The 17,998-nt window shown below is 46.9% G+C and overlaps 1 protein-coding gene across 4 annotated transcripts in view; it reads right to left on the bottom strand.

Moving 5' to 3' along the window:
* The window catches only part of SGMS2 (sphingomyelin synthase 2), a 62,026-nt gene that overhangs the window by 32,706 nt on the left and 11,322 nt on the right, over positions 1-17,998 (bottom strand). The window contains exon 1 of one of the 4 annotated variants that reach the window (XM_060186267.1): positions 8,727-8,988. The exons of the other annotated variants lie outside the window; for them this stretch is intronic. The gene's annotated coding sequence lies outside the window, so the exon portion shown is untranslated. Of the gene's footprint in view, positions 1-8,726; positions 8,989-17,998 lie in introns of those variants that run through there. 4 annotated transcript variants of the gene reach the window in all.

Below are 17,998 nucleotides of genomic sequence, written 5' to 3'. Positions count from 1 at the left end.
AAGCAGGCAGGCGTTGCCAGGCACGCCCTGTTGACTCTGTACTAACCTTGACTCCGTTGTTCTTCTCAGGATACCCGGGTGGGGGGGTGCGGGGTTAGGGGATCCAACATACTCTGGGGTTCCACAGAGCACTGGATGCTGAGTAATAGCTAAGTCATTTCTCCCAGTGAGTGCACAGAAATCTCAAGTATGCTAGTGAGTGGAGTTCCTGTCACCCGTGAGAACCAGTTCTCCCCTGCATTCAGTCACTGCCACTTGTCCCCAGAGAGCACTCAGCCACTAACTCCCACCTCTTGGTGGGTCAGTCCTTTTTTTTTTTTTTTTTTTCCCCAAGGAAGCAGAGGACTGACTCACTTAGTGGGCCTCATTCCAGGCTGAACCATGCCACCTGCTATATGGAAGCACTATAACAACAGGCAGACTTTTTTTTTTTTTAAATCCCACTGGGGAAAGATAGAAACAGGCTGGGGGTATGGTATGGATCAAGCTGAGAAGCTGAAAAGCAATTACAGAAGCCAGAACTCCCACCTTCTGCACCCCATAAAGATCTTTGGTCCATAGTCCCAAAGAGGGAGAAATGTTAGGGGAAGATGACTAGAGGGCTCTAAACTCCAACTCCATCAGGACCCGGAGAGAAGAGGAGAAAAGGGAAGGACATTCAGAAGTAGTAATGGGTGTAGCTGTGACTTAGAAAGGAATAAGAGGCAAGACCATTAAAAAAAATGAGCAAATATATATAATTATTGATAGTTATAGAAAATAACAGTCAACCCGTATCTGTGACATTGGGAGAACTACTGCAGTTTTTAATGAAGGGAATGCGGACACAGAACTCTGGTGGTGGGAACAGTGTGCAACGGCACCCCTGTTATCTTGTCATTTTACAGACCAGTATTAAATCACTAATAAATTTTTAAAAGAATGAACATGGGAATCAGCATGGGAGTGGCAGAATAATACATGCCCAAGACCCCAGTGCCCTCCCCAAACCCCATATGCCACTTGCCACTAATAGTGTAAAAGAGGTTTGCTGCAAGCCTCAGGGAGCTAGCTAACTTAGCCTATCAGAGCACCAAGCTTGTGTGCCCGAGGCCCCAGGTTCAATCCCCAGCACTACCTAGTGGCAGAACTGAGCAATGCGGTGCTCTCTTTCTCCCTTCATTCTCATTTTTACCCTCACTCACAATCATTACATCTTTAAAATAAAATAAGGGCTTGTAGAGTTGAGTCAGGGGCCTAGGACCACTCCTCAGTGGGTGACTCTGGGAGGCCCACAAGACCACACAGTCACGGGACTAGGAGCTACCGCAGTAAAGAAAACAGCAAAACCGGCAAAGTCCAGGACAAGGCCAGGAGAGCCCAGGAGCAAGGCTCCCAGACTGTGGGACAGCAGGCTCCAGAGATCTCTCAGAGAAACACTTTGCAAAGCTCACCAGGTAGCTTCACATAGCAGAACAGAGCCAAGAGAGCAGGGCCATACTGGCTAAAAGTTCCAAGAGCTCCTATTTGTTTCTTAGGTGGGGAAAAGCCCAGGCAATGGTGCACCTGGTTGAGAACACACATTACCAAGTGCAAGGACCTGGGCTCAAACGTCTGGTCCCCACCTGTAGGGGGTGGGGTGGGGAAGCTTCATGAGCAGTGATGCAGGTCTGCAGGTGTCTCCATTCTCTCTCCTGCTCTATCTCCCACTGCCCTCTCAATTTCTCTCTATCCTATCAAATCAAAAAGGAAAAAGAAAAAAGAAGAAGAAAAGAAAAGGTCCTGGGAGTGGTGGATTCACCATGTAGGCACCAAGTCTCATGATAACCCTGGTGGCAATAAAGCCTTAGGTGGGAAAACACAACAGTTTGTTTTTCTTTTCTTTTAAGATTTTATTTATTTATTAATTTGAAAGATAGGAGGAGAGAGAGAGATAATAAGACATCACTCTGGTATATGTGTTGCTGGGGATCGAACTCAGGACCTCTCACTTGAGAGTCTAATGCTTTATTCACTGTGGAGAGGGAGGGAGGGAGGGAGGGAGGAAGAAGGAAGGAAGGAAGGAAGGAAGGAAGGAAGGAAGGAAGGAAGAAGGAAAGAAAGAAAGAAAGAAAGAAAGAAAGAAAGAAAGAAAGAAAGAAAGAAAGAAAGAAAGATTTACTGAAGCAGCAAGCACAAATCCAATTAAAGAACAGCTGGGGAGATGAGCACAGGATATGCATGCACAAGTCCCAGGTACCACAGATGCCAGAGCTCAAAACTGCCAAAGCCTGCCCCCCACCCCACGCCCACAAAAGTAAACACACAACTAGAGGAGTTTTAGAGAGCCGAGAGTCCTGGACTGTCACTTACATCAGTGCACAGTTGCAATGATTTACAACACAACATCAATGGCATACATAGCGTCAGCTTACAAGCTTTTTAATTGTGTGCATGCTACATGGCAAAGTGTGTACATGGTGACTTGTGTAACCCAAAGTCTTTTCATTCAGCTGAGCCCAGCCCAGGCTCAGCTCAGTGGCCGTGTGGAAAGGAGGCGGGTGGGAGAATGCAGACTCACGCTGACCGCTCCAAACGCCCTCCAGCTCAGCCTAGAGTGACCTTGTCCTCACGTTCAGCAGTGACTCACTTTCCGTGTGTCACAGCAACTTGTGATTGATTTCAGTCCAAGTATCGTGTGCATGACTTTACAGAGGAATGAAATGAATAACAGAAACATGCGAAAGTAAAAAAAAAACTGAGGCTGGGTGGTGGCACACCTGGTTGAGCATACATGTTACCATGCCCAAGGGTCCGGGTTCAAACCCCAGGTCCCCACCTGCTGGGGGAAAGCTTCAGGAGTGGTGGAGCAGTGCTGTATGTCGGACTCTGACACTCTGACTCACTCACTCACTCACTCACTCTCTCTCTCTCTCTCTCCCTCTTCCTCTCTCCCTTCTCAACTTCTGTCGCTATCCAAAATAAATACAAAATATTTAAAGAAATGAAAGTAGAAAAGCAAAACATTTATTTTCATGTAGAATAATGAACATGGCATCCAGGCATATCCTGGTAAACCCTGCCCTTATATATTAAAGGACTAAAACAGAGACAACTAAGAAAGGGGCAGGGGAACTGACAGTACTATTTAATCTTTACAAAATGACTGTTAGCACAACTGGGAAGGAGAAAATAGGGAAGAGGCACAATGTCCCAAACTGGGGAGGGGGGGATGACAGGGAGATAGCATAATGGTTTTGCAAATGACTTTCCTGCCTGAGGCTCTGAGGTCCCAGGTTCAGTCCCCTGTACCACCATAAAGCAGAGCTGATCAGTACTTAGAGAGAGAGAGACAGACAGAGACAGAGACAGAGAAAACGAACCAGCCATACATGTGCATGTATGAGAACAAAGGAGGAGCTATATTGTAGTCTGGGGGCATGCTCTTGGCACCCAGCTCTCCCCTGCCCCTAAGGGTCTGTAGCACTAGCTGTGCAGACCCTCCTCAGATGCTGCCCTGTGGTGTTCTTCTGTGATACCCTCCCAGATCCAGGAGCCCAGAGCCCAGCTCGATCCTCTGGGAGGGAGCCAGGGCAGGTAACACGATCTGAGTTAGGAGCCCAGAATGTCTGGCATGAATGCACCAGAAACCCATCCAGGATTCTGACAGGAGGTGAGGGAGAAATGGCTCTGGATTTGCTGGAGAAGTCTCTCTGGCATCAGGCTCGGCACTATTCCAGCTCACAGAAGATACTGTGGTGAAGGCACCTCTCACTGTGTCTGGGAACAGATCAAATGTTCTTCCTAGAGACTAGTTATTAGAGAGCAGACCTTGGCTGGGAGAGGAGCCTTGCTCACTCAAATATGCTGTGGTGAGCACAGAAGACGTGATATGACTGAGCTTCTAGAATATTCCACCCATCCTGGGAATCAGCCAGCATCCCAGGGATTTGGCAGCCTCCTTCATCCAGCTAGTCCAGGTGTGCTGTCTTGAAGGTTATTTTCTAAGGTTTAGTTATTAATTAAAGACACAGAAAGAAAAGGGGGGGGGGGAGAAGAGAACTAGAGTATCACTGTGGTATATGGGATGCCAGGGATCAAACTCAGGACCTCATGCTTGAGAGTCCAATGCTTTATCCATTATGCCAACTCCTGAGCCCCTTATATGTTAATTTTTTAGAGACTTCTTGAGATCAAACAGCAACATGTCACAGGGGCAGGGTGGTATTGCACTGAGTTAAGCCACTGACATATACAAGGACCTAGGTTCTAGCCCCTGCTCCCCAGCTTCTGGAAAGGTAAAGCAGTGCTGCAGGTGTTTGTCTTTCTCTCTGCCTCATTGTCTTCCCCTAAGCCTCTCAGTTTTTCTGTCCTATTAAATAAAAAAGAGGAAGAAGGAAAAAAATAGTGCAGGCACCAAAATAATGAGAAATAACTCTGGAAGCAAAAAATTAAAAAATAAAATCAAACATTTTTCTTTGAATACTGGCATGGCATTGCCAAGGCCACCAACAGGAAGTAATAATGGGTTCAGGCACTTGCAGATAGGTCACAGGCACAGAAGTGCACCTGCTTCAGCAGAATGTGTAACCCCCACACCTGCAGGTGGGGAGCTTCACAAGTGGTGAAGCAGAGCTGCAAGAGTGTCTCTCTCTCTCTCTCTCTGTCTCCCCTTCCCCTCTCATTCTCTGTCTCTATCCAATAATAAATCAAATATATATAAAGAATGCGTAATCTACAGGCTTCCTTGGCCCAGTTTCACTGCCTGAGAAGCCTTTTCTCACCTCTCTAGCCTAGATCAGGGCTCAGGGCCCCTTTCATCTGCTCCACATCTCTGTCCAAGTCCAAGTCTTTGCTGTGAGAATCAAGTCAGCTTTTGGTACTAAGATCCACTTGTCTCTTTTCTGGCAGCCATCTCTGTGAGGGGAGGGCCACAGCAAAGACTCCTGTTCACAGGGTAACTCCCCCACTGTAAGAGAGGGGCAGGCCAGGGCATTGGGCAGAGCAGCCTGCTAGCTCAGCAGCAGAACACAAGACTTGCACACATGAAGCTCCAGGTTCAAGCCCCAGCACTACACATCAGAGATGAGTCATGCTCCTGTGCCTCTCTTTCTTTCTTTCTTTATTTTAGAATTTATTTATTTATTCATGAGAAAGATAAGAGAGAGAAAGAACCAAACATCACTCTGGTACATGTTCAGGGGACTGAACTCAGGACCTCATGGTTAAGAATCCAATGCTTTATCCACTGCACCACCTGCCAGACTGACTCTCTCTCTCTCTCTTTCAAAATGTCTGATAAAAAACCAGTGGAGCTCCTGATTTGCATGCCCAAGGTTCCTGGTTTGATGCCCAGTACCATATATACCAGTGTGGCGTTCTCTCTTATCTGTCTCCTGTGAAACTCTCACATATCATGAGTAAAATAAATCTTAAAAAAAAAAAAAAAAGCAAGCAAAAAGCAGAGACAGTAGGTGAGGGAAATGACATAATGGTTATGTAAAAAGACTTTTTGTATATGAACCTCTAAGGTCCCATGTTCAATCCCCAACATCATTACATCACTATCAGCCAGAGTTGGACAGAGCTTTGGTCTGCATCATCAACACCATCAATAACGAAAGCAAACACAGACAGAGGCGGCTATGTTCAGAACTCACTGCAAACAACATAAGGAAGTCACTGAAGTAATCCCAGGCCGCAGGGGGCAGTTTATTTTTGTTGCTGCAGAACAGACCCCACTAGGCCAAGGCCTTGAAGATTTTCCAAAGCAAAGTGCTGGGATGAATGGACGGCAAGTATGTTGAGAGGGAGAATATGAGTAAGAAGCACATATTTAGGCGCACGTTTTAAGAGTCAAAGCAGCATATGAAAAGGCAAATAGCACTTTCTAATTACAGACTCTTAGATTTAAAATATCTTGAAAGGTCGCCCTGTTCTCCCCTCTGCCTAATACAGACTGCATTCAAAACATCCAGAAACAGATTTTTTTTTTTAAATTATTCCAGAGAACAGAGAAGAAGGTTGAACAAGAGATTAAAAAGCCCTGTGTCTCACAAACCTCTGCCTTCTGCCATGTTCCTGTTAGGTTGCCCAAGAAGAAACAATAGCCATCCTAGTTCTTTCCTTTGTAACACAAGGTTGTTATTGTTACATCTGAACTCCTAAACTCCTTAGAGGAAAAGTCATAAGGTCACAGAAAATCTTGACAGTGCAACCCAGATAATTATTGAAAGACAAGCTCACAGGCCTTCCACAGGAAGAAAAAAAAAAAATCACCTGCTTATACCTCAACATTCAAAGTGAGACAGTAGGGTGGGGGTAAATAGCATAATGGTTACGCAAAAGGACTCTGCCTACGGCTCCAAAGTGAGACAGGGCCTCACCTTCCCCATGAGCAAAGAAACACCCGTTATGAGACATGCCTTGTGTCCACAGAGGAAAGGAATCCAGCAAACCCGCCCCCCCCCCCCAGATGCTCTCCAGGACTATAGTCAAAACACATTTGTTATCTTTTACCAAAATCATGAATGAAGAGTTAGTTCTGGGGTGGAGGAGATAACATGGTGGTGATGCAAATAATGTTCATGCCCGAGGCTCTGAGGTCCCAGGTTCATCCCCAGCACCACCATAAACCAGAGCTCAGCAGGGCTCTGGAAAACAAAAGAAAAGAAAACAAAACAAAACATTAGCTGTGGGTCTCTGCCATGTTTAATAATGATGACAAACTAGAGACAAATGAGCATCTATCCAGAGGGGGTTGCTTAGCTAAACTGCGCTGGATGGACACAACACAACATGAAAACGCATCTTTACTGTCTACTGGGAAATGAGAACAACCCAGGATCTATTCACAAGGATCTAGTTCTTTTTAAAAGAATCTGTGTGTGCAAACCCAAGCGCTGGCAAGGTAGTGCAAAATGTCAATGTGAGGTGTGAGAGGTGTGTGCTACTTCTAAATCCTGTGTACAGGTGGGGCTCAGGACATGGTGCAGTGGCTAGAGCATTGGGTTTGTAAGCATGAGGTTCAGGAGGGTTCGATTCCCAGGATACATGAGTCAGAGTGACATTCTGACTTTCTCTCTCTTTCTTTTCCCTCCCTGTTTTCCCTCTCCCCTCCTTCTGGTTCTTCTTTTTTACCAGAGCACTGGTCTGGCTTACTGTGGTGTGGGATTGACCTGGGAAGTCACAGTTTCAGGCATGAAAGTCTTTCTGCATAACCACTATCTCTCGACCCTTAAAATTTTTATTTGAAGAAATAATATACACAGAGGGATAGACAGTATAATGCTTATGCAAACAAACTTATTCATTCCTTAGGCTTCCCAAATTCCAGGTTCAATCCCCTACACCACAAGCCAGAGCTGAGCAGTGCTCTGGTAGAAACAAACAAATAAAGTAAGGAAGGAAAAGAAATAATCAACAGGCCCACTTGTTGATTAAGAGCAAGCTCACCAGTAGTCTATGTGCCTTGCCTTGCATGTGGACACCATCCCCCTCACTAGGGGAAAGCCTGATGCTGTGGTAAGTCTTTATCCCTCTTTCTCTGTGTGTCTCAGGCTGAATGAAAAAGAAGTAAACAGGAGTTTTTATTATGATTTAAAAAGAGAAAAGATGAGGCTGAAACTCACCAACACCAAATATCAGCTACCTTATCACAGACTCACAAGGAGAGCTCACTGTGATGAACACACGGTCTATTTCACATCATCACATGCTGTGGAGAAAATCAGGAGACCTCAAAGCTGGGTATTGGTGCACCCATCAGAGTGCATATGTTACAATGCTCAAGGGTCCTGGTTCAAGCCCCAGCTTCCCACTTGCAGGGGGAAGGGGAGCCTCACAAGTGATGAAGCAGTGCTGCTAGTATCTCTCTGTCTCTCGTCTTTCCTTTCCTTCACAGTTTCTGTCTCTAACCAAAGGAAATCAATAAAATATTAAAAAAAAAAAAAAAAAAACGGCAGTAAACCTCATCTTTTTTTTCATTTCGGTCACTATGTGTGGGGTGAGCAAATAAAAACACACTGTCCTCAAAACCCGGGGAGGTTTTCTTTTTAACAAGATGCCGTGTGTGTGGCTGTACCACCAAGGAGCACAGGGGCCGAGCCTTGGGCTAAGGACAGCGCGACGGCACACTTCAGAAAGTCACAGTCAAATGTACATATTTACTGTGTTGACTGCCCCAGCTCAAATATAATCCTGTCTTTGGAATTAAAAATAAAACTAGATGTAAATGTGAAACTAGACATGAATAAGTATGAATTAGCGTAGCAATCTACTTGGGCAGGACCTCAGAAAGAAAAGGGTGGAGGTGAGGGAGGAGACAGACCTGCATGTGTAAGGTCAGGAGTTCGATCCCAGGCATCACATATGCCGAAGTGAAGCTTGGGCCTCTCCGATGAAATAAAGAAGAAATGGGGGGGGGGCAGGTGGTGGCGCACCGGGTTGAGCACACATGTTACAGTGCGCAAGGACCCAGGTTCAAGCCCCTGGTCTCCACCTGCAGGGGGAAAGCTTCATGAGTGGTGAAACAGGGCTGCTGGTGACTCTCTGTCTCTCCCCACTCCTCATGATTTTTTGCTATTTCTATCCAATAAATAAATAAAGATAATAAAAAATTAATTAAAGAAGAGAGAAAAGGAGGGAGGGAAGAATGAGGAAAGAAGAAGGGAAGGAAGTGGGCACAGAGAGTTAACCTCTTGCCAGAGAGAGGGGGCATTTGTCAGGGAGGACAAACTGACTCCTCAGAATACAGACGGCATACTCACATCCACAGGAACCCTCGGCAGCTGGATGTGAGCAGGTGCACAGCCGGGCAGACCGGCTCCTCCATGATCTCACAGAAACACTTGGCTTTTCAGACAGGAAATCTGTAGGCTCTCAGCCACTCAGTTCTGTGACCATTTCCTCTGGTTTATTTTGTATTGCTCTCTCTTTCCCTCCTTATCTTCTATTGCCCTTGCTCTTAAGATTTCTAAGAGGTTGCTAACTCTTTTGAGAAACTCGTCTTTGAAAAAACGGATGGCTTGAGCTTATTTACGCGAATACTCGCCTTAGCCGCTCACTCATTTTTGCTGACTGGCTGTCTGTCACTGGCACTGCCTAGGGCCCACATACTCCCCACACCCCTCCCAGGCAGCCTTAGAGCCAGGACTATCCTGGCAGGCTCACTCGCTCCCCTCTCTCCTTTGCACAGCACCCTCTCCTTCAGGGTCTGCTTTGCAGGCCACAGTGCAAGGAAAGTCAACTTCCCCAAAAGAGTCCTCTGGGGGTCCAAATAATAGAACCGAAGAACCAGGAGTAACTGGCAAAGAGGAAGGAAGAAGTGAAATACGGAGTTTGCGACAGAACCTTGAGCAAGATGAAGGGAGGTCTCTGGAGCAAAGCGTGAGGACACTGGGGCCAGGTGTCAGCAGAGGCCCTGCTGGGAGATCCCTGTGTCCCGTCCCCTCTCCCCCCCATCCAGGCTTTTAGGGGCTGACACAAAACAGGCAGGACACTTACCAAGTAAATGAGTCACCAGGATTATTCCCTTGAGCTTCTAGGTCTTCTGTGGCCAGAGTAACCCTGAGGTGCAGGAAGCTATACTACCCACAGCCCGTCAGTATCCCTGTCTGAGTTTTCTGTAGTCATTATTATTTGTTTCTGGAGCTGAGGTGCTTTTGGAAACACGCTTAATATGATACAACCATGGCATTACTAACTTATCAGTAAAATTTCTAGAATAAACTTTTTTTTTTTTTTTTTTAAATATAGTGCCAGGGAGTGAACTCAGGACTCCGGCCTTGTGCTGTATCACAGTTAAACAGCCTCTTTGGTACAATTTCTTCATGCTTTATTTTAGGAGGGAAGGAGGAAAGAGGAGAGACAGAAAAAAGGAATATCACAGTACCGCTGCACCATGCACTGATGTCCTCCAGAACCATCATGGTAGCCCCAAATAGTGATGGAGCTCAAACCCAGGACCTCACACTGCAAGGTCTATGCCCCACCAGCTGACTTAGAAAACTACACCTGGGCTGGGGGAGACAGCATCATCATTCTGCAAAAGGCTCTCATGTCCAAGGCTCTATGGTCCCTGGTTCAATCCCAGGCACCACCATGAGCCAGAACTAAGCAGTGTTTTGGTCTCTGTCTCCGTGTGTGTGTATGTGTGTGTGTGTCTCATTAAAGTAAATAAATAAATTTTTTAAAAAGAAAACTAAACCTGGAATAAACTAGTCCCATAGCACTGCCATGTGCTGCTGCTGAGGTTCCAATCCACACATCTCCTGAACAGACATGGAGGAAACTCGGAGGCATAATATTGAGGGGAAGGAGACAATCTGGAAAGACAACATATGGCTTGACTCTGATTCTGTAACATGCTGGAAAAAGATGGAACCAGGACAGTGGTGGAAAGATCAGCGGCTACCAGGGAGTGGATGGGGAAACATAAGGGCTTCAGGGTGGCGAGACAATTCTGTGACGTTACAATGCTGTATCACGCCACACAGATATGAAATAAATCTCTTTAAAAGAACAGAATGTGCAGGACATCTGTGACCTTCAGCTGAGTCAGTGCCTCACTTGTGATAAACGTACTAAACAGGGAAACTGGCTGAGAGGGACCAGGAAGTGGTACACCTGGTTGAGCACACACATTATAATACACAAAGACCTGGGTTCAAGCCTCTGGTCTGTAGGGGGATGTTTCATGAGCAGTGAAATAGTGCTGCAGGTCTCTCTCTCTCTCTCCACCCTTCCTTCTCTTTCTGGCTCCTCTTCCCTTTCAATTTCTCTGTCTTCACACAAAATAAATGAATAAAAATTACAACAAAAAAAAAAAGGAAAAGAGAGAGAGAGAGAGAGAGAGAAAAGAAATAGGCCAGCCAAGCCCAAGCCTACAGAACTCTCTGTACTTTCTGCTCAGTAATTCCACAAGCCAGAAACTGCTCTAAAATGATAAAAGTCTTCTGACTGACAGATAAGCACTGCTCAGAATTGTCCAGATACCTGTCCATACATAAGAGACCCAAGAATGTCTTTTCAGAAACAAGAACTCCAGACACCGTGACACAAGAGACTCCAGACAGCGTGATCTGAGCTGCAGAGCCAGGCTTGGGGGCACTGATAAGGCAGCAGCCCCAGTCATATCCCCGGAGCCTGATGACGATGGCTGGACACATCCTCAGTGCCAGGCGGTCACCCCAGCACTCAGTCCACCTCGGTGTGGTGTATACTCCAAACATGCTCCAGGCTGCTGACAGGACACTGAGGTCTGGGCCACATGCCCAGAATGCCCTTGTGTTTTCTCTCTGACACCACCACTGCCCCCGAGAACTACACCTCCACTCAGGACAGGGTCTTCTTGGGGCAGGCACACCACCCCCCACACTGGAATGAAGAGCAGTATTTTGTTGTTGCTGCTTTGCTTTGATTTAAAGTTTGAGCACCTCTGCTTCTAGTATTCATTCTATTTTGGATAGAGATACGGAAATTGAGGGGGAAGGGAGATGGGGCAAAGAGACCCTTGCAGACCTGCTTCACTGCTCATGCAGGTGGGGAGCAGGGGTGTGAATCTAGGTTCTTGCACATGGTAATATGTGTGCTCAGTGTGCCATCATCTATGGTGACTTTATTTTATACATCAATTTTTAATATTTATTTTATTTACTTTTGGATACAGACAGAAATTGAGAGGGAGAGGCAGGGACCAGGTGGTGGTGCACCTGGATGAGCACACACATTACAGTGCACGCAGACCTGGATTCAAACCCCTTGTCCTCACCTGCAGGGGAGAAGCTTTATGAGCAGTGCACTGGTTTGCGGGTGTTTCTGTCTCTCCCTACCTTCCTCTTCCATTTCAATTTCTGTCTATATCCAACAAGTAAATTCACCAAAAATAAATAAATAAATAAAATAAAGTACCATAAGCCTATTGTATCTGGTCATTGGACATTTTTAAGAGAGAGAGAGATACGGAGTAGCAGTACTACTTCACCAGTCATGGAGTTTCTCCCCTGCAGGCGGGGACCAGGAGATTTGAACCTGGGTCTTTGCACATAGTAACATATGAATTTAACCAGGTGCACCACCGCCTAGCCCCTCACATACTGTGACTTTAAATGAAGATGTTGCCCAGGGCCTCCCCTGGGTGGCCTGCTGGCACAGTGATTCATTTTCAGTGCTCACCCAGAGCAGGACATGCAGGGTGGACTCTGGACTTCAGAGCTCTGCTTCTAGCAGATGCAGTCACACCCTCAGCATCTGACCCTGGCCCATCCACAGCCTTTGCACACCCCTGCCACCGTCTCCAGACACAACACCCAGACTCTCTGTAGTACTTGTGCTTTATAACAAACAAGTGCTTCCTGAGAAGCAGGCCCTGACAGCTGTGCTTATTAGTGTCACTCCAAAGCTCATTGAAATGAAGAGAAATGGCCTTGAGAGCAAGTGGTTCCCCAAAACAGACCATCTCGTGTCCACGTTCCCTTCTTTTCTCGTTGAAAAGGACCAAAGGATACTGCAAATCCCAACAGAGAGAAAGAGTTCCTTGTGCTCAGAGTGAGTGGGGTCTGGCCTGCAGGGGCCTCCCAGGTGGCACGTCAGACTCAAAGTCGAGGAGCGACACTCAGAAAAAGACAGGATTCGGGAGCTGGTAATACCATCCAGAGTGTCTTTTTCACTAAACCCTCAGGCAGATTTTTATAAATCACATCCTTCTGGCTGTTGCTGTTTCATAATTTCTCTTGTCCCTGATAACTTACTTGAGACAACTAGCTTATCTAGAAGGAAAATGAGTGGGAGTGGGCACTGGCGCACCCAGTTAATCACACATAGTACAAAGTGCAAGGACCTGTGCAAGGACCCCGGTTCGAGCCCCGGGCTCCTCACCTACAGGGGGAGGGTCGCTTCACAAGTGGTGAAATAGGTCTGCAGGTGTCTGTCTTTCTCTCTATCTCCATCCCTCCTCTCTCAATTTCTCTCTATTTCTGTCCTATCCTATAAAATGGGGAAAGTGGGGAGTTGGGTGGTAGCATAGCGGGTTAAGCACACATGGCGCAAAGCGCAAGGGTCAGCATAAGGATCACGGTTCGAGACCCCGCCCCGGCTCCCCACCAACAGGGTAGTTGCTTCACAGGCAGTGAAGCAGGTCTGCAAGTGTCTGTCTTTCTCTCCCCCTCTCTGTCTTTCTCTCCTCTATCCAATTCTCTCTGTCCTATCTAACAATGATGACATCAATAACTATAACAACAATGAAAAACAACAAAGGCAACAAAAGGGAAAATAAATATTAAAAAATGGGGAAAGTGGCCCCCAGAAGTAGCAGATTTGTAGTGCCGGCACCAAGCCCAGTGATAACCGTAGAGGCAAGAAAAAAAAATTAAAAAGAGTAAAAAGGACATGGGGGTGGGGTAGGAGGTGAGGTGACGCTGAGATAGAGCAGGCATGTGAGATTCTGGGCTTGGTTTCCAACACCATGGTGGTCCCTGTGCTTTGCTCCATATGCACTTAGCCTGTTGCACTACCGCCTGGCCCCGGCCCCTCCTCTCTCTCTCTTCCTCCCACCAGGATTATCATTGGTGTCGGCACTACAAATTCCCGTGGCTGTTTTTCCCTTTTTCTTTCTACTTTACTTATTTTGACAGGACAGAGAGAAATTGAGAGGGAAGGGGAGACAGAGAGAAAGATAGACACCTACTGCAACCCTACTCCATCGCTCATGAAGCATCCTCCCTGCAGGTGAGGAGTGGGTGCTCAAACCCAGATCCTTGTTGTCTGGTGCTATATATGCACTTAACCAAGTGTGCCACCGCCTGGCCCCTACTCTCTCTTTAAAGTTGTGCTAGGCAGGGAGCCTGGGAGATCTGGGTAGGCATTTCAAATGTGCTGCCTCCTGAAAATAGCTCCGGCCCCTGGAGAAGAAGCCAGAACAGGCAATACTAGGTGTGAAAATTTGGATAAAAATCTTAAAAAGGGACGGGGCAGTGGTGCAGTGGGTTAAGCGCACATGGTGCCAAGTCCAAGGACTGGTATCAGGATCCCGGTTCCAGTCCCCGGCTTCCCACCTGCAGGGGGGTCACTTCACAAGCAGTGAACCAGGTCTGCAGGTGTCTGTCTTTCTCTCCCCCTCTTTGTCTTCTCCTCCTCTCTCCATTTCTCTGTCTTATCCAACAACAACAGCAACAACAGCAATGACAATAACAACAAGGGCAACAAAATAGGAGGGATGGCCTCCAGGAGCAGTGGATTCATAGTGCAGGCACTGAGCCCCAGCAATAACCCTGGAGGCAACAAAAAAAATTCTTAAAAAATAATTTTAAGAAAACAAAACACATAATGACATCAACAAAACATTTGTCGTTATGGGGCACCACTCTGTTATGTAAAGAAGTGAAAGAACAAATAGTAAAGCATCCAGGTTGGGGACTAATCTCTATGAAGGCCCAAAGCTTAAATTAATTTAAGTCAGAAAGCTGATCCTCTCTAAGAACTTAAGCCGACCTCAGTCTGCATTTCTGCACCACGGAAGGCAGGCGCAGACCCACGCGCTGAGCTGTGCTCCTGGGAAATGTGTGCTCGGCTCTGACCTGTTCTTGCGTCTGCTTCTCCACCTGAAGGATAATCCTCCATTATTAGCAATCCGCTCAGCATCTCCACAGCAACGGGCATAATTGCAGTGTTGCAACAGGAGGATAATGAAACGGAGAAAGCAGAGCCACGGCAAAACACTTCCACACAGCCACCACGAGCCAACACGAGAAAAGGAAAAGGGGCATTTTGCTAAGAAAGAATCCTTTGGGGAGCCAGGTGGTGGTGCACACATCACCATACTTGAAGATGCAGGTTCTAGCCACTTCCTCCTCCGCTCCCCACCTGCAGGGAGGAAGCTTCATAAGTGGCAAAGCAGGTCTGCAGGTGTCTCTCTCTCCCTCTCTATTTCCCCTTCCCCTCTCAAGTTCTCTCTGTCCTATCAAATAAAATATAGGTGGGGGGAGGAGGTAAAAGTGGCCACTGGAAGCAGCAGGTATTGGCACTAAGCCCCAGTGATAACTGGTGGATAGAAAGAAAAGAAAGACAGAGAGAGAGGAAGGGAAAGGGGAGTGGAAGGGAAGCGAGCGAAGGGAAGGGAAGGGGAGGAATAGATAAAGCAAGGAAAGAAGGAAGCCTCTGGAAGTTGGCAGTCTACCACTACCAAGCCCTAAAGTTTCAATACTTAAGGAAGCCATGGGTTAAGAAAAGTTTTGGGGAGAGGGTAGGTAAAATAATGGTTATGCAAAGAGACTGTCATGAATGAGGCTCCAAAGTCCCAGCTTCAATCCCCTGCACCACCATAAACCAAAGCTGAGCAATGCCCTGGTTTAAAAAAAAAAAAAAAAGTTTCAGAGGCTTGGCGGTGGCTTACCTGGTTTAATGCACATCTTACAATGTGCAAAGACCTGGGTTCAAGCCCCCACTCTCTACCTACAGAATGGAAGCTTCTGAATGGTGAAGCAATGCTACAGATGTCTATCTCTCTCTCTGTATTTCCCCCTCTCTTCTCTCTGTATCCAATAATTAAATAAAATATTAGAAAAGAATAGTATCTTAGGAAAAAATTAAGAAAAAGAGAAAACCCTTTGGGAATTGGCAGGTTCTGAGGTTTTGGCACTCTTGGAAGCCAAAGATTATAAAAAGTTTCAAAAAAGAGAAGTACTGGAAGTCAGGTGGTAGCGCAGCGCATTAAGCACACGTGGAGCAAAGCGCAAGGACCTGCCCGGCATAAGGATGCCGGTTCGAGCCCCCAGCTCCCCACCCGCAGGGGAGTCTCTTCACAGGCGGGGAAGCAGGTCTGCAGGTGTCTGTCTTTCTCTCCCCCTCTCTGTCTTCCCCTCCTCTCTCCATTTCTCTCTGTCCTATCCAACAACGATGACATCAATAACAACAACAATAATAACTACAACAATAAAACAAGGGCAACAAAAGGGAATAAATAAATAAAATAAATAAATATTAAGGAAAAAAAAAAGAAGTACTAGGAGGCATGGAAGCAGACCTCAGCCTCCGGACTGAGCTGGGCCAGAGGAGGATTCTGCAGGGGTGGTACGGGTGCGACATGGTGGTCAGGAAGGTGTCAGCTATGAAGGAAGCTTCTTGAAGGCTGAGTGAGGCAAGCCATCCACCCAGCAACCAAATGAGCCGGGACCATCCTCCAAAGTCAGCCTCCACCCCTGCGAGCAGCCAGCCCTGGGGGACCCTGGGCTCTTTATTCCCTCTGCCTGGCACCAATCAGGGGCAGACCCTGCAGAGTTGGAGAAGAATCCTCAGCTTGTGGATTGAGAAAACACCTGCCTGGTACTCAGGAGATGAAGCAGCTTAGTCTGGAAGGAACCTGTTTTTAGCAGGAATCTGAATATGAAGCCAGTCTGGTGACAGAACTTCAAGGCCTAGAGCTCAGGGGCCCAAGTGGAGAGTGAGGAGCCCGGGCAGCAGGTACTGGAGGACAGTCTCTCTTTGCCCCAAGTCATTCCTCCAGACTCCTCCACCTTGCTACACCCAACAGACAGATGGACACTGTGCTGTCAGCTGACCCAGGGCTGTGCTGGCTGGCAACAGGACCTGTTGCCCTGTTTAGCCCTAAGCTTGAGCTCTGATGGGACATCCTCCCCCCCGCCCCAGCCCACCCCCATCTTCCCTAAGGACTTCTCCCAGGCCTCTCTCTCTCTCTGGAGAAATGCCACTCTGACACCCACACCTCGCTGAGGCCTTTTGCCACCATACCTAGCATCTATGTGCCAGGAGGGTGACCAAGAACCAAGAAGACCTCTCTTCTCACAGCTCAGAGGAGGACCACAGGACTTGCATGATATTGAGTCTGGGAGTCACGCGTGCTAGGGTGGTGCAGTGCTGTACTCTCTCGAGAATAAATCATCTTTAATTTTTAATTTTTATTTTTAAACAAGATCAGAAGAGAAAACACTAAGTAGAGCTTGAACTGGAGTTGGGGTACTGCAGTAAAAGACTCTGGGGTGGGTGGAGGAGGGTTCGGGTCCTGGAACAGGATGGCAGAGGGCCTAGTGGGGGTTGAACTGTTATGTGGAAAACTAGGAGATGTTACGCATGTAACAGATTATTGTATTTACTGTCGACTGTAAACCACCAATCCCCCATTAAGAAATTAGATTTTTTTTTTCTAAAGGCTTAATCTCATTTTTCTTTTTCTTTCTTTCTTTCTTTTTTTTTTTTTTTTTTTTTGTGTGTGTAATGAACAGCAGGTTACAAGACTGCAAGGTTACAGGCTATATAGCTCCACAGTGGATTTAGTTATTTTTCCCCAAAATATTTTACTGGATAGAGACAGAACTGAGAGGGAAGGAGGAAACAGACAGAGAGAGAGACAGAGAGGCACCTACAGTAGTGCTTCTTTGCTTGTGAAGCTTCCTCCTACAGGTGGGGACACAGGACTTGAACCTGGGTCCCTGTGCATGGTAACATGTGTGCTAACCAGGTGCACCACTGCCCAGCCCCCAGATCTATTATTTTAAAGACAGAGGCCAGAGTCCTACTGGCCTCTGACTGGTAGTGTTGCTGTGGACTAAATCTGGCGTCCCTGAGTCTCAGATGAGAAGGTCTGCATTCCCCCCAACCCCAACAAATGATTCTTTAAAAAGCACGTGTGGAGCAATGGAATCCCAAAGCCTTGGAGGTGGGTGGGTGGGTGGTTAGAACTGAGCAGTGCTCTGAATTTCCTCTCCTGGAAACAAATATGGGGCATTTAAAAAATCAGGGCTGGGAGATGGCCCACCCAGTAGAACACATGTTTCACTGTGCAAGGACCTGGGGGTTTGAGCCTCCAGCACCTTATGGGAGCATCAACACACAGTTAACAGCAGAGCAGTACTGTGTCTCTCCTCCTCCCTCTGTCTGAAATTATAAGGCAAAGAGTGTCAGTCATGAGTGAAACCCAGGGTCAAAACAAATAAAAACATTTCTTGCTGTATTGCTGTATTGCTCTGAAGTAAGGGACTCTGGGGTCAGGAGTGGGGAGAGAGTTTAGGTCCTGAAACATGATGGCGGA

This window comes from Erinaceus europaeus, chromosome 2 (assembly GCF_950295315.1).
Source record: "Erinaceus europaeus chromosome 2, mEriEur2.1, whole genome shotgun sequence".
In the NCBI taxonomy this organism is placed as follows: Eukaryota; Metazoa; Chordata; class Mammalia; order Eulipotyphla; family Erinaceidae; genus Erinaceus; species Erinaceus europaeus.
The sequence above is the reverse complement of the archived record's forward strand: the minus strand, read 5'-3'. Positions and strand labels throughout refer to the sequence as shown.